The sequence below is a fragment of the Typopeltis vanoorti genome, chromosome 6, assembly GCF_054136105.1.
Source record: "Typopeltis vanoorti isolate ZY-2024b chromosome 6, IOZ_Tvanoo_1.0, whole genome shotgun sequence".
Lineage (NCBI taxonomy): Eukaryota > Metazoa > Arthropoda > Arachnida > Uropygi > Thelyphonidae > Typopeltis > Typopeltis vanoorti.
The window spans coordinates 141,346,367-141,370,534 of record NC_143554.1 but is presented as its reverse complement, the minus strand read 5'-3'; positions in this window follow the sequence as shown (position 1 = coordinate 141,370,534).

The following is a 24,168-nucleotide window of genomic DNA, read 5'->3' as shown; positions in this document are numbered from 1 at the left end:
AGAATGATGATCTTCAGTAAAAATCCTGCCTAAGTAGCTGAAATGTTTCACTTGTTCCACAGGTTCTCCATTCATAACACAGTTGATATTTTCAATGATTCTTCCTATTTTCATTGTCTTTGTCTTTTTATTGCTGACCTTCATACCATATCTATTACAACAGTTATTCAATTTAGTCAGAGAATCTTGCAGACTTGTAGCGGATTTATTTAGAAGTATAACCTCATCCACATAAAGCAAAGAGCTGACATTAACGTCTCCAATTTTGACATCATGTTTTATACCACTTTCCTTCATTATGTGATCTATATAGATAATGAATAACAGAAGGGATAATGTACATCCTTGTCTCACACTAGATTTAACATTAAACCTGTACTTCCATCAATTCTAACTGCTGACTTACAACTCAAATAAAGACTAAGTATTGCTTGATATAATGCCCCATTGACACCATATAACTGCAGCGTTTTGAATAGCTTCTCTCTTGGCACCTTGTCATATGCCTTTTCCAAATCGACAAAACTTAAATACAGATCTTTGTTATATTCCCACGATTTATAAACTATTTGTCGTAAATTAAAAGTTTATTTCATAAAATAAATAGAATCTAGTAATTTGTAATTAAAATAAATTTAGAAAAAAGAGATGAAATGAAAACGGTTTTGTGTATTTCTCCTAACTCTTGTGATGCCATTGTTTTTCCATGGGTGTGGCCAATCACAACTTTCCATAATGATTTACATTCTCGCCATCTAGTGACGGGAAACACGGAAGTAGCTGAGTTATTTTGGATAGCGATGGAAATAGAAGTGCAAAGTATAAGTATAATTATTACAGTATAACAGTTATAAACATCCTATTATATATAATTAATTTTCTTAAATCTATTATGTCGACATTATTTTATAATAGATTTAAGATTATTTAAATTAAGGGGATATTAGATCCCACATTATTTCAAAGCCGTTAAAAATCCTAAAAGATTTAAGATTAGCCTTTGTTTTTATCGATTTTACATTATTTCAACGGTTAGAACTAAGTGATGATATGCATTATTGCAAAATGAATTGCTATTTCCAGTAATGTCCACAGCACTGATGCAATAATACTTTCATATTCTCTAGTCTTAAATTACTAATTCAAATAAGTTCGTTATCGTTAACAAAGACAAAGAAATACTTTAAAAATAAAATATTAACGCTTAACGTACCAGTAAGTTAGCGGGAAAATTTGTTACTGTGGTTTTTCCGTTCTTTGGTTCACATATATATATATATATATATATATATATATATATATATATATATATATATATATATATATATATATATATATATATATATATATATATATATATATATATATATATATATATATATATATATATATATATATATATATATATATATATATATATATATATATATATATATATATATATATATATATATATATATATATATATATATATATATATATATATATATTATCTTTACTTCAACTGGGCATGAATTACAGACTGGTATCCAAGAACTCCAAATTGTTCTCAAAACAGCTCACCTAAAGGTAAACCAAAAGAAGGCCCGAGTTATTTTCAATAGCGCTGTCCAACTAGAAATAATAAAAATCAATAATGAGGAAATTGTTTTGAGGAAATGAGGAAATTTGTTGAAACTTGCTTAATTTCCTCAATAATGAGGAAATTAAACAAGTATATATCATTACATATACTTAGGACAACAGATATCAATGGAACAAAATGTCATGGACGAAATTAAAAAACACGATGCTTCGGTGGAAAGCATTTGGAAAGTTATATTCAATTTTCATAAGCCAACTACCATTATGGCTGAAGAGAAACGTTTTTAACCTGCGTATTCTACCTATATTGACATATGGTTGTGAAACATAAATACTAAATGCGAAGGAATTCAGAAATTAAGTCCAGCACAAATTAGTATGGAAGAAGTTTGCTTGGTATTACAAGACTGGATCACGAAAGATATACGTGGATAAAAAACCAAACGTCATAGGGAGAGTGAAACATCTGAAGTGGCAATGGGCTGGACATATTGCTCGAAGACAAGATCAACGAAGGACAAAAGAAGTACTGAATTGGATTCCACGAGAGGGAAAATGACCACGACGCCGACCTAAATCACTGTGGATTGATGATATCATCAAATTTGCAGAAGTGACATGGGAAAGGAGAACCATGGGCAGACAGTGGAGTAATCTTGGAATGGCCTTTTCATCCAGCAGTAGATCGACAATGGCTGACGATGGTGGTATATATATATATATATATATATATATATATATATATATATATATATATATATATATATATATATATATATATATTAGGAGAATTCATTTTTACTCGGTTGGAATATTATAAAATAAGTTTAATGACTATTACCGAGAGAAAAGATGGCAAGATATATTTAACAAGATACTACTAGTTTACTAGTTTCGTTACAAGAACATCGTCAGGTATCATACTCAAAGAAATATATAAAAAATTACAGACTTAAAATTGTACTAACAGAACATTATCCTCCAAAAAATGTGGTATTATTTCCACTTTAGCCCACCGAGCCAAATCATTACTTACCGAAGAAACAGAAATTATAAATGAACTCAGTTTTCTTAAAAAAACGTTTATTAACAATGGCTTCTCTCCAAAGAAGATTGACAAATTTCTTTCCCCCAAGCACTCAACTACTGCTGAAGATCCCCCTCCCCCAAGAGCCTTCATCTCCTTGCCTTACATCAGCTCTCTTTCACCAAAACTGGCAAAGATTCTAAAGAAATTTAACTTCAAAACGTGCTACACTACGCTTCCAAAACTACGTTCATTACTTTGCAAACATAAACAGAAACATCTTCCTACTCAGTTTCCAGGAGTCTACAAGATTTTGTGTGATTGCGGAAAGCCATATTATGGACAGACTGCTAAATCCATCCTTCTAAGTTTGGATGAACACCGTAGAGATATCTCCTATAACAGGACTAGAGCCAGCGCTCTCTCTAGCCACGTTCTCTTTTCTGCTAACTCAGACGAAGGCCGCCAGCACATTGTAAACTGGACTCAAACTGCTAATATCCATGTGTGCTACGATGAACTCGAAAGAAAGATTGTTGAATCAAGAGAAATTTCTCTAGATTCCTCTCATATCAACAACAGCCTGAGTTACAATCTCTCGGACGCACACGTTGCTTCTGTTCAGTACTGGCGCACACGCGACAGCGCGTAGTATTCGTTTGTATGGAACTCATACTTGCATTTTTTCAAACATGCTACTGTTTTTCACTTGTTCTGTTAGTACAATTTTAAGTCTCTGTAAATTTTTATATATTTCTTTGAGTATGATACCTGACGATGTTCTTGTAACGAAACTAGTAAACTAGTAGTATCTTGTTAAATATATCTTGCCATCTTTTCTCTCGGTAATAGTCATTAAACTTATTATATATATATATATATATATATATATATATATATATATATTCAGATATTCGGGGCCGTCTAGACAGAATAACGCCTTTCGAGCGAACGCATCATCAGTCTGCCGGCAGATGGTGCGTTCCTCATGATCCTACAAATATTCGATAGGATTCAAATCAGGGGATGACAGAATGCATGGGCATGCTTTTCGAACCATTGAGCCACATTGTCACCATTTAGTGCAATGCTTGCTCCGAAACAATTCTCACGTAAGAATGAGCAGCCAAGCTGTATTCAAAGGAGATGACATGACCCAGCGGTGCCAAGAGAATAACCTCCCAAACCAGGGCGAATGAGGATTGTTTCGGCATGTTCGTTGGTCAGAAACAGGTTCGGTGGTCGTAAAGTTTTGACTCGTGCGTGTGTGTGTGTGTGTGGGGGGGATTATAGCGAATATTTATGTTTCTACAGTTAAGGATTACAATTAGAGATATAAAATAAACAAATTGTCTTATAATCATTATATGGTATCATTTTATCAAATAAAATACTAAGCATTCTCTACACGATGTTAAAAATAAATGAGCGTTTGTAAAAAATCTTACACAGTAGAAATAATGCCGTTTACTTTGTTAGAAATTAAATTCTAACAAAAAAAAGAATTATAAGAATAGTTCGTTTGCAGTGAACTATCTACCGTTCTATCTATTGCAGGCAATTCAGAGACCGAATCACAAAATCGCCTAAATAAAAACATTTATTAAATAAATAAACATTTAATAATAGAACTTTAATTAAAATCTATTTTATAATATGTGCTAATTCATAATAAATGTTTAATGTATTTGCAAATAAATACTTCCCACACCTTTTTAAAATAAGAATGACAAATGTATTTATTAAAAAAAAAAAAAAAAAATTAAGATGTATTATTGTGTTGGGATGGATCAATCAACCGTGAAATGCGGTGATTGATTCATTAATGCCTTTGGGGGTGATGGATAGCAACGCAAAGCTGAACCAATGAAGTTTAACTGAGGTTCGGCTGTTGCTCTTACCCACTTGGGCGATGAGTTTTTGAGTTCGCTCTCTTAGGGTTTTTGCCTTAAGGGAGCACTTTGAGTCTCCGGGGTAAGTGTTCTCCGGCACGGCCCGCTGAGGGGTACTTGCCGGTGAATTATTTTCCTCGGAATGTGAGCGGTTCTACTCGGTACTCGAGTTTCACTGAGTAGAACCAACGCTGAGATTTGGACGGTCTTTCGCCCACGAATGAGTGGCCTAGAGATCGTCCGATATTTTTGAGATATCACCTTTACTTACACATACGGTGATTGATTTTATATGAGATGCCCATATATATAGGGTAACGGATGGCAATGCTGAACCAATGAAGTTTAACTGAGGTTTGGCTGTTGCTGTTATCCTGGGTATAAATGAGTTCGCTCTCTTAGGTTTTGACCTAAGGGAGCACTTTGAGTTACCGGGGAAAGTGTTCTCCGTCGCGGCCCGCTGAGGGGTACGTGCCGGTGAATTATTTTCTTCGGAATGAGCGGTTCTGCTCGGTACTCGAGTGTCACTGAGTAGAACCAACGCTGAGATTTGGACGGTCTTTCGCCCACGAATGAGTGGCCTAGAGATCGTCCGATATTTTTGAGATATCACCTTTACTTACACATACGGTGATTGATTCATTAATGCCCTTGGGGGTGATGGATAGCAACGCAAAGCTGTACCAATGAAGTTTAACTGAGGTTCGGCTGTTGCTCTTACCCACTTGGGCGATGAGTTTTTGAGTTCGCTCTCTTAGGGTTTTTGCCTTAAGGGAGCACTTTGAGTCTCCGGGGAAAGTGTTCTCCGGCACGGCCCGCTGAGGGGTACTTGCCGGTGAATTATTTTCCTCGGAATGTGAGCGGTTCTACTCGGTACTCGAGTTTCACTGAGTAGAACCAACGCTGAGATTTGGACGGTCTTTCGCCCACGAATGAGTGGCCTAGAGATCGTCCGATATTTTTGAGATATCACCTTTACTTACACATACGGTGATTGATTTTATATGAGATGCCCATATATAGGGTAACGGATGGCAATGCTGAACCAATGAAGTTTAACTGAGGTTCGGCTGTTGCTGTTATCCTGGGTAAATGAGTTCGCTCTCTTAGGTTTTGACCTAAGGGAGCACTTTGAGTTACCGGGGAAAGTGTTCTCCGTCGCGGCCCGCTGAGGGGTAAGTGCCGGTGAATTATTTTCTTCGGAATGATCGGTTCTGCTCGGTACTCGAGTTTCACTGAGTAGAACCAACGCTGAGATTTGGACGGTCTTTCGCCCACGAATGAGTGGCCTAAATGAGTGGCCTAGAGATCGTCCGATCCGATATTTTTGAGATATCACCTTTACTTACACATACGGTGATTGATTTTATTTTATATGAGATGCCCATATAGGGTAACGGATGGCAATGCTGAACCAGTGAAGTTTAACTGAGGTTCGGCTGTTGCTGTTATCCTGGGTAAATGAGTTCGCTCTCTTAGGTTTTGCCCTAAGGGAGCACTTTGAGTCTCCGGGGTAAGTGTTCTCCGGCACGGCCCGCTGAGGGGTACTTGCCGGTGAATTATTTTCTTCGGAATGAGCGGTTCTGCTCGGTACTCGAGTTTCACTGAGTAGAACCAACGCTGAGATTTGGACGGTCTTTCGCCCACGAATGAGTGGCCTAGAGATCGTCCGATATTTTTGAGATATCACCTTTACTTACACATACGGTGATTGATTTTATATGAGATGCCCACATAGGGTAACGGATGGCAATGCTGAACCAATGAAGTTTAACTGAGGTTCGGCTGTTGCTGTTATCCTCAGTAAATGAGTTCGCTCTCTTAGGTTTTGCCCTAAGGGAGCACTTTGAGTTACCGGGGAAAGTGTTCTCCGGCACGGCCCGCTGAGGGGTACTTGCCGGTGAATTATTTTCTTCGGAATGAGCGGTTCTGCTCAGTACTCGAGTTTCACTGAGTAGAACCAACGCTGAGATTTGGACGGTCTTTCGCCCACGAATGAGTGGCCTAGAGATCGTCCGATATTTTTGAGATATCACCTTTACTTACACATACGGTGAATGATACCCTTGGAGGGTAATGGATGGCAATGCTGAACCAATGAAGTTTAACTGAGGTTCGGATGTTGCTCCATTTGGGCGATGAGATTCGAGAGTTTTTGAGTTCGCTCTCTTAAAGTTTTTGCCTTAAGGGAGCAATTTGAGTCTCCGGGGAAATTGTTCTCTGGCACGGCCCGCTGATGGACTTAGTCGGTGAATGATTTTCTTCGGAATTTCAGCCGTTTTGCTCGGTGATTTGGGAGCCCGTCATTGAGTGGAACCAACGCTGAGATATGGACGGTCTTTCGCCCACTATGGAGTGGCTTAGAGATCATCCGATTTTTTTGAGATTTCACCTTTACTTAAATAGTCGGTGGTTGATTTATTCAGTCCATCCTTGGAGGGTAATGGATGGCAATGCTGTAACCAATGAAGTCTAACTAACTGAGGCACGGCTATTGCTATTACCCTCCTGCCATGATCAGAGCTTTAATTGCTCAATAACACCTTATCACAACACTGTCCTCTACAGATAACGGGGAAGATGAAAAGCATTCTTGCTTCGCCCCTTTAAACCAGTCCTTATATAAGGATAAGGTATCATTGTATTCATGCAATCGCAACTGACATTTTATTCATACAAAACCAAGTGCGTCACCATCATGCCCATTTGCTGTTTCATAAACTGAGGTTTTCATGGAGTCCGAGGGTTCACTGAGGAGGGAAATAGTTTCACTTCACCCACACGATACGGCATCTGTCTACAATAATGCCGTTTTTCCGTTAATTATTTTCATTTTTCGTTCTACCTGTATGCAGGATGGAAAATCCGCGTTTCTGTCAAAATAGCCATAGCTTATATTATATTAAGATGAAAATTATTAAGAATTAAAATTATAAATATTAATATAAAATTATACAAATCACTAACACTCTTTGATTATCCAAAAATAGTATGTGCAGCCTTTTTTATCCCTAAATTTGGAAATCGGTAAGAAGTCTCTACCTTAACCATTACATATAGCTTAACTCAAGCAACTGGGTGATATTTCATGGCATCACGGAAGAGGAAAAAGAAACCTCAGCCATATCGTCGTTCTCAACCCTAAGACTCACTACTGTTTGAAATAGAGTAAGTTCTACAGTCAAGTTTTAAGGGATGCTTGTCTAAGAACCCAATTTGCAGCGATGAAAAACCAGAGTGTCCTATAAGGAAAACCTAACTGCCTCATCACATGAGGGGCTGACTAACCTTCCGATCAAAATCTTTGATAAACATTCAGCAACACGGAGTAAAGGATTCTAAATGACTTCCAAGCCAAAGATCATCGATGTTATCAACTGAAGTACAAAGTCGGAATAATGTAAGCGAATAAAAATAGGATATATAATAATAGCTAGACCAGTTGAGTTAAATAGCAATAAAACATGCTTAAATGTATTGAAATACAGTGATCAGTAGAGAGTTCTAAGCTCTCTCTGCTGTTCATTGACATTTTGAACGAATAACATTTCTGGCTAGATGGGTGAAGCAAAATTGCTTTTCATATTCCCCTTTGTCTGAAATGAAATTTGGGTGGTTGCTTGTCTTGGTAAAAAACTTCTCAGCTAGATCCAGGAGAAAGGAAGAGATGTAAGGAATATTGACCTCTCTATGGATCTGGGAGTTTCTAATAAACCGAGGGGCATCTAGAATCATCCCCAGGCATGACATTTTGAACTCTCACATTAAGGAAAAGAGGTTTCCATACTACAATTAAAGAATAGTATCAAAACAGATGATTATGAATATATGTGTATGTGATAATATTCCTGATATTATCGATTACTGTGTTATAAGGAATTTACAGTACAGAGTTTATTATAATTTTGAGCATTTTATTAACTAAATGTCTGAAATATACGTTACGAAATAGACCATTGTAGCTTGCACCACCTTTCCACGAGTTGCCATCAAATATTTCGTTGTGGTGCATATAAGCACAGAATTATGCACTAACAGTCATTCAGATACGTTAAAGTTTACTTGTAAAAAAGAGCAAATATCGTTTTAGTGTTACATTGGATGAATGGACCAGTATTAGAAATAAAAAATAGTTCAGCATTATTGTTCATTGAAATCTAGATAATGCAAAATGTTTTCATTTAGGATTAGTTTGTATTACTGGAAAATGTACTTCTACTAATATTCAGAATTCTGATATTAATCAGGATAAAGATATGCAGGATGGAGAGTCCTATCGTTTGTAGTGTGGTTTCTTTCTATGCATCGAGCAAGTCAAAAGTATATTGCTCTTATATGCTGGTGTTAATTATGTTTTGTTCTGATGGCTCACATTCGTTTCTGTTGTGATGAGGTCTTATTTGTGATCTAATTACGAGTCTTTTGTTTCACAGTGGTAGCCTTTCTATGTCTTCCGCGCTTTTTATTTGTATCGACTTTGAAGTTTGTGACTTCCAAGAAGAATATCTTAGCATTTCAGATCCATAAAAATTGATAATTGTTTTTCTGTTTTTGTTTTTCTTGCTTGGTACAACAGATTCTGGTAGAACGGTCCTAAATAATCAGATAGAATAAGATAGATTGGTGTACAGATTGTCTTGCAATGCGTTTAATTCCTTGGAGACTGTTGTTTTCAGTCTGCTGGGTTTTATGAGATTGTCTCTTGTGGACTTGCTTGTAAGTCGAATTATGACTGGTGCAGATCGTGGCAAGCCTCTTTTTTTTTCTTCCTGGAAATACGATTTACGGTCTGAATGTCGTTAGACTGTAGGGGGATTTCAATTGCATGGCCTAAATTTAAAACTACATCTCTGAGATTTATTGTGGATGCAGTTTCAGGAAGCCCATTTATGACAAGATCTTCATGTTGTTGCTGATTTAAAAGTTCATGTTGTAGTTTTAGGGAATTAAGTTCTTGATGGAACTCGGTTGTCTCTTTCACCACATTTGTTTTCCTGTCAGTTAGTACGTTAATACCAATTTTGATGTCTTTCACCGTTCACAAGACTTCTCCCACTGCTAAGTTATTATATTTAACAAAATTATCATGTTCGCTCATTTGTTTTTGTTCGTTCTGCATATCAAAGAGTTCTTGGAAAAGATCTACTTAGCTGACTCTCCTTTTCTTGCCTAGCGTCCCCTGCTCTAGGTTTATGACTCAATAAGCTAATTATAACATATTATTAAGCAAACTTAAATTACCATCAACATATTTGACATGATAGTTAATTAAAAATTATTACTTTGATACAAATTAATTTTTATTCAAAAGAAAATGTAAACTTACTGTATTAACTAAGTCAATCATTAATGGCTACCCTGAGAATTATTATATCCTGCTAATTGTTCAATATCAGGTTCAATGCTCGACAAACAAAATCTCAAGTCTCCTCTTTAACTTATTTGCAATCTATTTCACTGTTAGCTAACAATTGCAACACGACGCTGAATCCTGTCTCGGTCAAGTATGAAGAAAGAAAAGCAATAAGTAGTAATTTTATTTCTTGCCAAAGCTGAGGATAGTTACATCACATGTTTTGGCAGAATCTTTTATTCCACAATGTTGAAATCGTGCTTAAGATTCAAAATCATTTTTAAGGCATTCCTCGTTTTTCACACAAACTTTGATGAACAGAAGTAGCATCAGAAAGAAATGGATTTATGACACAATCGAGCATTTTAATCTCATCAGAGTCTTTGAATCTGATCATCAAGTCTTCTTTCAATATCAGAAGATGGGAACAATAAAAATCCAAATCTGTGTCTAATATTAAATCATCTGTTATTTGTAGATTTGGGAACTGCAGAAAATCGCGACTTTGTTTGTAGAATGTTAATTTACTGATAAAAGTATTTAAAAATTTCCTTTGCTTTAATAACATCCATTTTTCTCCCCTGGAACTTAATGTTAAGCTCATTTAATTTGGTGAAAATATCAGAAAGATATGCGATGTCAACTTTTTTACTTTTTAGAACATTACGCATATTCTCAAAATAGTATCGTACAGATCATTAAAGCATGCAATGTTTTTATTTGAGAGCTATCTAATTTCAGTGTGAAGTAAAAGACGCTCAAATTCTTCTTCATTTTCATGGCAAAGTTCCCGAAAAATATAGGTATTCAATGACTGGGCTTTTATTCCATTCCCTGATATAATAACATCATTCAAAGTCTTATGTAGTCTACCGGTAAAATGTTTTGCAGGAAAGTGCTGTCTATGACGAGTGCAGTGATTTTTAAAGAGATTTGAGCTGATTCACTTAAATGAACTATAAATCCTCGCTAATGACCAGTCATAGCTCCATCAGTTGCACAGGTAATAATATTTGTGATGGAAATATTTTTAGAATTAAAAAAGTCTTTAACAACCTTAAAAAAATGTTGAACCTTTTGTGTCAATTTTCAGTTGTTCAGCAAAATTCTTGGTGAATAATTTCTTCATTAGTATTTATATAACGCACGTAAGCCATTACCAAAACTGAGTTGTCACGAAAAGTTGTCTCATCGAGTTACAAAGAAAATTCTATGATTTTTAAATCATCACAAAATTTGTTTGTTTTTCCGGTGTCCTTTTCAATTTCTTCAATTCTTGCTGAAAGGAACTGACTTTTATTTCATTTTACTTTTACCTGGGCCAATCATCGTATTTAAAAGTTCATTTATAGCCGGTAAGATTAAAGTTTCGCTAATAGTATGTAGCTTTGCCCATTTGGCAATTAATTTTGAGAGTTTGTAAGACAAGTACCTTCTCTTGTTACTTTGTTTTGCTATCAATCCTTTAAGTCATGGATGATTTTTAAATTTAGTCTTTAATTCGCGAATGTGGTCCACATTTTTTTTTTTTTTTTTTGACTTTGTTCTTAAATGTTCAATCATTCTTGAAGGCTTCATTATTTCGTCTGAGAAAGTTTTTCACATAGTAAGTACATTGGTAAGTGCTCATCATTTATAGACGGAATAACTCGATATTTGGAATATTCACTTGAATATTGATGACACTTTCTTTTTACACTCATTTTAATGGGCTGCAGTGCTACACAATATCAACAAAGTGCGCCACACGATACCGCGGGCTAGATGTAAACTGCAAACAGGATTGGCAGATAGGCGTTAGGAAAAACAGCAAATAAAGCTTACAAAAGTAGTGGATTCTGCTAATAAATTTCAACGTAGAAAATTCAGACCAAAAAAGTAGCCTAATTACTTAACTTTCAATGTAAAAATTCTAAAAAATAAGTAGCGAATAAATTTAAACAGTATTACCAGACATACGATATTCTGAACAGTGTTGACATATAGTATAAATAGGGATGCTATATTAAACTGGATTTTATTATTATTATTAGTAGTAGTAGTAGTAGTATAACTCTTATCATCCCCTCACCTCAGCGCCCATAACGTATACCGCTCCCCTCAGCGTTCACAGCGCCTCCAGGGGGGGGCACCCCCAGGTTAAGAACCATTGCTCTAACTCTTAATCCAATTTCGCAGTAGCACTGAGCAACATGTTACATACACCTGGTTGATATATCTTAGCAAACTGAGCACTCATTATCTCAACAATCTCCTTAGCTTCCGAAACTCGATTACCATCTGCAATCAATAAAGTTATTCTTCCACCTTCATTCTTTCTTTTCCTTGCGGCATAACGATAAAATTCTTTTGGATTGCCTTTAGCTTGCATGATCACTTTATTTTCATAATTCGATTTAGCTTTCCGCACAATACTTGTTACTTTTCTGGCCTGAGCTTTATATATTTCTTAACTTCTCTCCCTCCCGATTCTCTTTCATTCAATATTCTCACGATATCCTTTCCGCATCATCATCTTCTCGTGTATCTCTTGCTTAATAAGTTTATGACTTTGAGTTCCATTCAGATACCGCCTCATTTAAGCACTTTTTCAAAGATTCCCATGCATTGCGGACATTTTTCCCATTCAGTAACTGATCCCATGGCACCAAACATAGTATTCTCCTAAGTTGATCATAATTTCCAGCTTTATAGTTCAGCATGTAACCACCTCTTTTATTCGGAGCATCAATACAATTAGATACTTTACAAGAAAGAAACCACTGTGTCACTGTCACCAGTTGGTGGTATAATTGCCAGCTTCTTCATAGAGATCCCTTCTGACGCTATGAGCAAATCCAACACTCTTTGACCTTGAGTTCCATCTTTCACATTTGCTTGAGAAAGTTGTCTCGCTACAATTCAACGAATCCCTCTTCTTTCTTATTACGAGATTTCTTTTCTACCCAATCAATGTTTGGAAAATTAGTCACCCGTAATGATCACTCGTTTGGTGCCCATTGGGCTAAATTTGTCGATGCATTTCTTCGTCGCCTGTAACTAAGTCACCATTTGCTTTTCATTTTTAGAAATTAGCAGGAAAAAAAATAAAGGTAACCTCAGATACTAAATATGGAGTGACTGTAGGTTGAGTGAGTTCTGTTAGATAATTCATCAAAGTTTACTATATATCGATTGAGTATGGGACAGTAAAGTTTTTTAAAGAAATAAAAGTAATTTATGTATGAACTAAAATAATGTCATGTGTGCGAAAGAAAGTTAAAAGAACTTAAACTTCAGCCTAAAAACAACTAAATTAAAGATTGATAAATATAAATAAAAATTGCAAAAAAAAAAAAAAACTCCGAATATCTTCCAAAATGGAATATATATTTATTGAGTTCAATACTGTTTCCAACTTAAAATGCCGTCTTCTGATGGAAAATCAATAATAATAATACTGACAACGACGATTAAAAGCTCTGATTATGGTAGTAGGGTAACAGCAATAGCCGAGCCTCAGTTAGAACTTCATTGGCTATAGCATTGCCATCCATTACCCTCGCTCGACAACGAAGATGCAGGACGCAGGACATATATGGCGCAGAGGGTGAAGCTTGACGCTTTTCATATCCCCTGTTGTCTGTTTCGGGAGCAGTGATGGGAGAGATTTGTGAGCTATTTTAGCTCTCCCTGAGTGGGCAGAAGTGGTTATTCGTCGTTGGGTGTTAGGATGGTTTTCGGTCTTTTATGTTTCCAGTAGTCATTACCGTCATAGTTTCCGGCTTGTTGTATCAGTTGGTTTGGATGCGTAGATGTCTTTATAAAGAATTTTTCTGCTAAGGAGCGTAGTAATGGAGAGATGTAGGGGACATTTATGTCCCGGTGGATCTAGGCGTTCCTGATGAACCACGGGACGTCCAGAATCATTCGCAGGCATTTGTTCTGTAGTCTTTGTAGCTTGAGGATGTTTGTCTTGGAGGTATGGCTCCAGGCTGGAGAGGCGTATATGACTGTGGGACGGATCACTGTCTTGTACAGTAGTATTTTATTTGTTGAGCTTAGTTTGCTGTGTCTGTTGATCAAGGGGTATAGCTGGGCGATAACGTTTGAAGCTTTGGTGCATATGCTCTTGATGTGGCTGTTGGAGCATAATCGCTTATCGAGAAGTATTCCTAGGTATTTTGCTCAGTTTTCCAGGGAATTTTAGAGTTGAACAGGGTGATGTCTCCTTTGGGGGATGCTCGTCTACTTGTGAAGAGTATCGTTGTACTTTTCTCGGGGTTTAATTGTAGTCGTCAGTCTTTAAACCATTTTATTTTTCTAAATGCAGGATGGGGTCTTATAGTTTTTTGGTGACGAGAAGTGGTTGACGAGATCTGGCTAGAATAGTCGTGTCATCAGCATAAAGGGCGATGGTGGATGTGAGAGGATGTTGAGGGATGTCTGCCATATAGATGTTGAACAGGACCGGGGCTAGCAGTGATCCTTGACCTGTTGGAGAGGTATGATTTGATCAGGTGTATCATGTTTAGTGGAAGGTTAGCGATGATAAGTTTGTAGAGGAGGCCTTGGTACCAGATCTTATCGAAAGCTTTTGAGATGTCTAGGACGACAGCTCCAGTGTGTTGATTCCAATTGAATCCTGTGGTGATGTATTCTACCAGTCTATGGATTTGATGGGTGGTGCTGTGATTTTGACAGAAGCCGAATTGTTCTTCTGGAATGATATTTAATTGGTTGTCATGATCTTGGAGTCTGATGAGGATGATTTTCTCAGCTATTTTCCTTAAATTGGATAGCAGGCTGATTGGACGGAAATTTTCAGGTAGGTGGGGTCTTTGCTTGGTTTGTGAATTGGGATGATGTCAGCTATTTTTCATGACTGGGGGAAGTGCTGCCATTTGAGGATGGAGTTTATGATGTTTGCCAGATGTGCTATGGCTTTGCGTGGTAGTGCCTTGATGACTTGGTTAGTGATGCCGTCAGGACCTGGGGCTTTTTTGATCTTCAGAAGGTTGATGATGCCGATTATTTCGGTAGGTGAGGTAGACATTATAGGACTTGGATTGACATCGGATTTACTGTGAACATTACTTTACGATGGATCTTGTATACGTCGCTGATGTTTAGGTTATCATGTGCAGGACTGCATTGTTTCTCTAGGTTTCTTGCTATGGCTTCGGCTTTGTCAGCATCTGTTTATACAAGGTGTTAAGACAACGACGATAACGAATTGTTGGACAATTGTGTTTGTCAATTTCATGGATGTACAGTACATAAGAAAGGTAATAATATTAAAGATACAACTTTATTTAATAGACAAATAATCGTATTTTAAATTTATGTAGAATTTCTGAAAGTTTCAATATAATCAGAAAGTTTGGATCTTTAATATCCTAGTTTTTTCTATTTATTTTAAATCACTGAAATTAAGCTTCGTATTTAATAATAATAATAATAATAATAACAATAACAATTTTTTATTAGTAATAGTAATTTATTGATTGCTAAAATATTTACACATACAATAGACATCTTGAGTGACATTGCAACTTATAATTTTACAGAATTCAGCTCTAAGTGCAGCATTTTCTACACTGATTTCAACTAACATTTTTTAATAATATTTTTGCCTCTATATTATGTATTTACAAAACATGTTCTTCTAATGTTAACAATGAAGATTATTCAGAATTTTTGGTATAATAATTTTTTTTGTTTATATAATTTTTTTAATTGTAAGAATAATTTATTACATTATTTTTTCATGTTACATAAGAGTATTATTTTAATGATATTACCACATAATAATCAGTATCTTCTTTATTGTTGTATACTTTACTAACTGTTTTATTACATATTCAGCTTCTTTGGTTATAAGGATTACGTGTGGTTGAGTGAGGCAAGTTAATCCCACTTACTTCGAAGCTTGGGTTGGCTTTTGTGAAGAGAGTGGGATTTAGCCTTTACTATCTATGTTGCTACTATTGTTTATGGATGGGATGTGCTCATTGGATGCTGGTGATTTGTGATGTGTATAATAGTGTTAATGGTATATTAACTTTGTTGGTATATTTTCCATAGTTCGTGTTTTAATGTTCTGTAGTTATCTGTGTGTTTTAAATTTCTTGGTAGGTCGTTGAGTTGTGATGTATCTGTTGTGATCTCACAAAAGAGAGCCGTATGAATTGTTGAAGGGTGTAGGGATGTAGAGAGTTGTTGCAGGTCGTGTTATACGATATGTGTCTGTGTTGTTTCGATAGGTGATGTTGAAGTAATTCCTTGTTAATGTCATGTAGTGTTTCAGGATTTTAATGCTCAGAAGTCTGTGTATCGCCATTGCTTTTCGGATATTGATTGTTGCGTGTAAGGTGTCCAGATCACTGTTGACACGATTTGCCTGCTTGAATGAGTCTGTATTGTTTCTAATTTTGTTAGGTGGCTGTTTGATGTATTTGCATAGACTGTTATTCTGTATCTGAGTAGGGATTCGCAGATACCGTGATATAGAAGTTTTTTTATGTTGGATTGAATAATGTCTTTTACTTGGAAGAGTTTTCCTGTGATGATACGGGGTTTTGGTATGTAGGTATTCTGCATGTTTTATCCATTTAAGATGTCAATCTATGTAAATAGCAAAGAATTTTTCATGTGTTACAGGTTTGATTTCGGGACATTGTCGGGTTTTTTTTTTGTTCCTAATGCAGCGGTATGTGAGCGAGTGTATCGGGGCGCATGATTCTCCGGTTGTGTATTACTAACATCTGTGTTTTGGTGTCGTTGATTACAATTGCGTTTTAGTAGAAGTATGTTGTGATTTCATTTAGGTCTTGTTGTGCTTCGCAGAGATCCGTGTTTGTCTGTGTGGATTGCTAGTATTGCGGTGTTATCTGCGTACCGAAATATTTGAATTTTTATGGCCATGTCATAAACATCGTTAATGCATGTGTTGAATAGAGTGGGTGATAATATGGCGCCTTGAAGGACACCGTATTTTATTTGTATACCCCGTCTGTGACATGTACCTATTTTTGTTACTTGTGTTCTGTTTGAGAGGTAGTTTCTGAACCAGATATGCAGTGTTCCTCTTTTACCTATTGAGTAGAGTTTGGCGAGTTGTATGTCATGTTCAAGTGTATCAAATGCTTGGTTAGGTCCAGCAGTATAAGGACGGCGTACTTGAGTTTGTCGAGAGCTTTGTTTATTGTGTCGGAGAAGTCTTCTAATAAAGTAATGGTGCTTTTTGTTTTATGGTTTTGTGAGATGATGTTGTACTTCTATAAATAGTTCTGTAGTCTGGTGTGTGTTATTTTTTTCTAGAATGTTTGAAATTATTGCAATAAAATCTTGTTCTGACGTTTTCTTTTTTCGAGTTACTAATTCGTTAAGTTTAGCCCATGTTTGCTTCATGTTGTCGTTATATTCCATGAATTTTTAGAAGTAGTAGTAGTGTCTTTTTGCCCTACGAATTTTTATTGTTAGTTGATTTCTTGTGTTTTTGTATAAGATTTGTAAATATGTTACTAGGCGACTTTTTTAGTTTTTTCCATAGATTTTCTTTTACAGTAATAGTATTTAGTATGTCGTCATTTATCCATGAATTGTTGCCTGTTTGTCGCCTTGTTTGTGTAGGCTTTGTTGCTTTTTTGTATATTTCTGTGAGCGTTAATTGGAAATTCTCATAATAATGTTACAGGATCATTTATTTGTCTGTATTTTTTAAAAGGTTGTCGACAATGCTCTTTAATATGATCGAGTTTTGTCGACTTTTTTGGTGGTGGTGGGGGGGATCCTCAAACAATTCCAGTATTTTTCACGAAGAGTTCTTTCTCAAAACCAAAACGTTAGCAGACACGAAGCGAAGATAGAAAATAGCTAACTGAAGGCATTTTTTTACAGGACTAATATTGCCTGCTAATCTACGAATGCCAAAATAATCGTGTGTGCGTATGGCTGGGGGTGGGGTGGGGTGTATAATGGAGCCTTTTCGTTATAATTATCCACACACACGAGAGGTACAAGAACCTAAGCGCACCAGAGTTTGTGTGTGTGTGTGTGTGTGTGTGTGTGTGTGTGTGTGTGTGTGTGTGTGTGTGTGTGTGTGTGTGTGTGTGTGTGTGTGTGTGTGTGTGTGTGTGTGTGTGTGTGTGTGTGTGTGTGTGTGTGTGTGTGTGTGTGTGTGTGTGTGTGTGTGTGTGTGTGTGTGTGTGTGTGTGTGTGTGTGTGTGTGTGTGTGTGTGTGTCAGGTGCAGATAAAAATTGACATCGAAAAAAATTATTAACGTTCTTCTTAAGGAATTAAATCTGTGGGAAACACATCATGGAGAAAGCTGTTTCAGAGGACTAATGAAGATGGAATTAATGAGGAAGAGGAGAAGCAGGTTCGATGAGTTTGCAGTTGTACCGTAAAGGGATGTTGAACGACTGCTGCTCTTGTTTTAACAGGCGTAACAGCAAGTGGTGAAATGATGTTTGCCAGTTCACCGGTGCAATGACCATAGCAGTACTCGCAGAAGAGATTCAGAGCTGAAAGATTTCATCTTTGAGATCGAGGTGAAAGTGAGGCTGTGAGAGATGGGTCATCTGTGAGCCGAATTATTCTCCTCTGGACAGCATCGACAATTTGCAAATAGTTGATGCAAACTATTTGCAAATTATTGATTTATTTTATTTGTTTTATTTGCAAACCTGCAACATGGCACTCTATCATAACGCCTCTTTCAAACTCCATCAGTTCCCTTCTTAGTCATTTAACTCGGATGAAGTTGCATCACTTGGGAGCATCCCATCCCTCCAATTTAATCAGGCACTGTGTATATCAATACCGAAGTTGTAGTATTTATATTCCTATCTATACATTTTGTTTACTTTTACTAACAAGAAATATTAATTAATATTATTTTTTGTAATTTTGTAATGTAAATTTGTAATGTTGATATTCAACGTGTTTTCCTACTGGCATGCTGACAGCTTTAATGAGTCATATGATGACGTTGGTACTTGAAATTTCTATGTCGTAAATAAGATTATTTTATTTGTTCTAGTATGCTTTCAGTGGATCTTTTTTTTATTTGGAATTTGATAGAAGTCTAATTATTAATGTAGTGTTTGAAACTCCTTCAATTATCATTTCTTTCATTTATTTTTCCCATTTTTCGAGTGTTTATGCTCTCGTTTCATTCGTTTTACTTTTAGAATATTCGAGTCTGTCTGCAAATTTTAGACAATTAGTTAGATTTTTGGATATTTATGGAAAATGTTCAACAATGATTCGTTTTATGTTGTACATGTTCACTTTGTTATGAGTTGCTTTCATCTAATAATGTGGGATGATAATTAGCATCCTTTTCTGTATAATTTCTTCAAATTTTACTTTCAGCTTCTTATTTTCTGTTTACGGTTTGCTCTGAGTTACCTTCCATCCGTGTTCCTAATCCTTAAACAATGTCTTTTTTCTGTTGTCCCTCTTTGTATATACTTCATTCTCATGAATTCATAAAACAGAAAGAAAAGAAGTAGTTAATCGGAATTCTTTACACTGGACTCGGCTGATTTCTCATGTACATTCTAGTGCTTTGATTATTAATCTTTGTTTAATAAATAACTTACGAATCGTTCTTCATATAATAATTTTCATCAATAATTTTCTTCTATGTCAATATTTATCTGCACCGAATTTAAACCTGAACCGAAATTCATCTGAGCACATTTTGAAGACGAGGAGGATTTACATATCAGAAGGATCCAACTGTTAGAAGTTTTCATGTGAAAGGTACATAGAAACAAGCAACGGTTTTATTGCGCGTAAATTATAACTAATTATTATCTTAGTGTGTGTGATATGAAAATTATAAAAAAACGAAACGCATTTTCCGAGTTTTATTTAGAAATCAGTCATCGGCTTTAATATAATAATATTTAGCATTATATTATATTATTATATATTATTATTTTAATATTTAATAAACAAATATTTATTTTCTTTCAAATAAATTAATATACACAAACAAAATAATCATAACCTAAAAAAATAACTCACGATACAAAATTTTCAGTGTTGAGCACCGCTTTCTTTTTATTGAAGTAGAATTAATTCATTAATTTAGTAATAATAATAATATTTAATCAGTTATTCAATCTTCGTAATTCATGTATACTATTTAACATATATAATCAGAGTATGATTTGTATACAATTAAGATATTTTTGCTACACTTTTAATTCCTTTTTTTATAAATATACATTTGCTATTTATATTTACACATTCAATGCTAAGTGAATAAAATGAATGTTAATATCACAGTAATGATGATTATGAAGATTAATTGATTAAGACGTGTTGAGTGGGGTTAATCCCACTGGCATAGAAGCATAGGTTATCTTTTATGAAGACGGTGGGATCTGCATACACGATTCACCTTGTTGGGTACTTTTCAAAGGTGGCATGTAGGTGGATGCTCTACTTCTGTGACTTCTGAAACGTATGATGATGTTGTATGCAGTACTAACTGTGTTGATAAAGTTTCAGAAGTTCACGTTTTAGTATTATGTAATTGTCTGTGTGCTTTAAACTTTCTGGTCAGTTGCTGAGTAGCGTGGGTATGAGATGTGATCTCCTTGTTGAAGAGTGTAGTTTTGTAAACAGTTATGGTGGGGTGTGTTATACCCTATGCTGTCGTTAGCAAGTGTTGTAAAGTAATTCCTTAGATTCATTTTGTAATATTTCAGAATTGAATGCTTAGGACTGTGGGCATCGCCATAAGGATATCGGTTATTGGGTGGTGCATATGAGGTCTCCAAAGCTTAAAAGTCCACATTCCAATTAATATTATACTTTGCACAGTGCGCAATTCATATAGAAGAACAGTTCGTTTATTATCAGGAATATTAACGATCACAGTGACTATTTGTGTTGTCTATGTATCTGTGATGGGTAATAATAGTTTACAATTACACTTCACAGTTTTACAATGTAAATAAGTTTATTGCATTTTGCAGTTTACATTTTTAATAACGCGTTAACGTAAAGATTATTTATAATATATGCACTTCATATATTATAACTTAAGTTTTTAAAACAAACACAGTAAGAAGTACATTTTTAGATGGATATATGAAGATTTATTATTCATACCTACTATCTACATTATATACATGTACACATATCTGCGAACAAGTAGTTGTCCGTTATTGAATCAAATTGTAATCTTGTGTGTGTGTGTGTGTGTATATATATATATAGTGATTTATTGATAGTATTTAGTCTTACGGCTGTTTGGGGGTAAATAATATGTACAATGGTGTACAATAATATATTTACAGTACTGATACAATAAATGAAATGTTTTTCATTTTTCTAATAATAATATTTTAATCGCAACAATACTGTATTTCCTTCCAAAGAAATTAGCCAGAAATAGAAAACAAAAATATAACGCAAATGATACGAAAGTTCGCTGAGTATTTTTTCCATTTAGTTACAATTAGAAGAATTAACGTGTATAATAATACACATAAATTAATGGTATAATAATAATATTTTTGCAGATGAACTGCTAAAAGTTTATATATATTTATTATTAATATTTAATTATCTTTTTCAATTAACATAATTAGAGTTCAAAATATTCTGAAAGTGGAACATAAAAATAGACAAAGATCGTGCATTGCAACGTTATAGACTTGCCGGGCAATTGCGTGATGCTAACAGCAAAGTACGATCTGAAGATATAAAATGCTATGAAATATGTATTTAATATTCAGTGAATTTTCTTAAACAAAATTTCATGTGCGTGTGTGAATTATGAATAGGATAAAGCAAAGGAAGTAATAAAATGTATTATGGGAATTGGGTGCTAATTTTAGTATTGAAAGGGTGATGACGTCGATTATTGTCAAGACTTCGAGTGTGAGCTCTTCAGAGACAGTAGGATTATCAATTAATATAACATTATTATTATTATTATTATTATTATTATTATTATTATTATTATTATTATTATTATTGCTAGCTTTTATCGGTGTGTTTAGGATGTTGCTAGGAGAATTTCTACCGTTTGTATTTTAATGTTCTGTAATTGTTTAAATGTTTTTCAGATTATATAGCATTGTTATGACGTCTAGCTCTGTTCGAATCCATTCAAACAATAATAAATCAATAATGAATATACTAAAGCTTGTGTTATTTGATTTTCAACAATGATGCGTGATTTTCACTTGTAGTGATCAATAACCAGCCAGAGAGACTGAGAAGCAAGCTCTACAAAGGAGGATGACATTGGGCTGAACTCGATACGAAAAAGAGATATATCTGCCGTAGAAAGAGCTGCTTCCCTTCAGGTTAGATAAAAATTTATTTTTTATTTATTTCATTTTTTAAAAATATCATTATCAATGAAGTTAAGGCCGAGCAACTGACAGTCATATAATGTTGTATTGCAGCCAGCACGTGAAGTACAATTGAATTTATGTGAAGTAATGATTTATATGCCCAAGCAATGATTCCTTGAGTTTTATTCTCTGGTTTAGCTAAGTGTTTAATCTTTTTTTATTTATTTTCGAATTTGATTTCGATATGGTCAACATTATTTCTCGAGATCCGATATAGCACAGTTTCTTTCTAGTTAGATTGACACAGTCATTTATGGTTTTAAAGATAGCAACACTTATATTTGGTTGGTACTAATTTCCACGAGTTTGCTCAAATTTGATATGAACAACGGTATAATACTAATGTTAGAACAAATGATTTCCGAATTAGATCAAAATAATAATTTAAGAAATATTTAGAAAACTTAAAATTAATTATATCTGATTATAACCAGCTTCAGTGCGTTGAAATTTAGCTTGAAGAGCTTTTAATCTTCCACGTGATTTATTTCAAAGTGAACTCTTTTTTGAAGTGTCAAACTACCGCAAGGATCATCATATGCTGGGAACAAACAAATGAATTGAGTCCTTATCCTTATAAGGACTGGTTTAAAGGGGCGAAACAAGAATGCTTTTCATCTTCCCGTTATCTGTAGAGGATATTGTAGGGATAAGGTGTTATTGAGCTATAAAAGCTCTGATCATGGCAAGAGGGTAACAGCAATAGCCGAGCCTCAGTTAGAACTGTATTGGCTACAGCATTGCCATCCATTACCCTCCAAAGGTATTAATCACCGCGACATATGAATTAAGTTATTTGCATTAATCATTATATAGAATATTTATTCTTCTAAAAATAGGTATATCAAGTTTATTACAAATATTATATATTTTTTAAATTTCTTAAATATTTCTCTTGAAATAATCATTGTATTATTTTAAATTATAATCAGGTATTGAAGAAAAATAATTAAAGTTTCAATTATAAAAACAAATGTCCTTCAGCAAGTGATACATGTTTCATATACATTTTCCGTAAGTTCAACAAAATGGTAAAATAGGCCAGTTCACAATACATTAGAACTTTGCGTAGTTGATGTTCTATAATTTGCTTATAGCTCTCCATTGAGATGCTAGCAAATGTCTGTCATAATTTGCCTCCTTCCTCTTTTATATTTATGTATGTTTACCTTTTTTTCCTACCAAACTGCATTCCGTATTTCTAACTCGAATTACCATCTTTATGAATATTTTTCCTTTTCATTTCCTAGTCGTTTATTTACATCTTAATGTAATTCTAATTTCCTAAATAGTTTCATCACCTCTATTCATTAATTTCTTTTCCATTTTGATGGAAATCAAAATGGAAATTTTCCATCCGATTCCATTTTGATATTATTTGTTTCATATTTCGCCATTTTTCTCCATCTAGTATCGGTTTTCTGGCGATATTCTGTATAAATTTTCATTTTCATTTTGATTCATTCGCTAGCGAGATAGATAAGCCCAAAACACTTTTTTTAACAATTTCATTTTTCAGACATTGAAGCGTCTTAACTTTCGCAGTTTCCTTTATTATTAGATTAGAAATTTATAGTTTGTTCATTCTTTTCCAGTTCCAGTATTCAAATTCTACAGAAGACATTAATTGATTCAAATGGAGTGTAGATATATATGGGAAAATTGTTTAGAAGGAGAGAAAAATAAGAACCTTATGGTGGACACAAGAAGTAAAAGAAGCAGTTCTAAAAAAACAAACAAAACATACCAAAAGTGTCTAGGAAATAATTCGGTAGATGCTCTAAAAGAATACAATGAAAAATTTAAGAGAGCTAAGACATGTGTAAAAGTACCCAAATAGAACTCATGGGAAGACTTTGGTAAAAACATAGAAAACAAATATCAGGAAGGTGGTAAAATGTTCTGGAGGCTATTGAAGAAGCTAAGAAATGGAAGAAAGT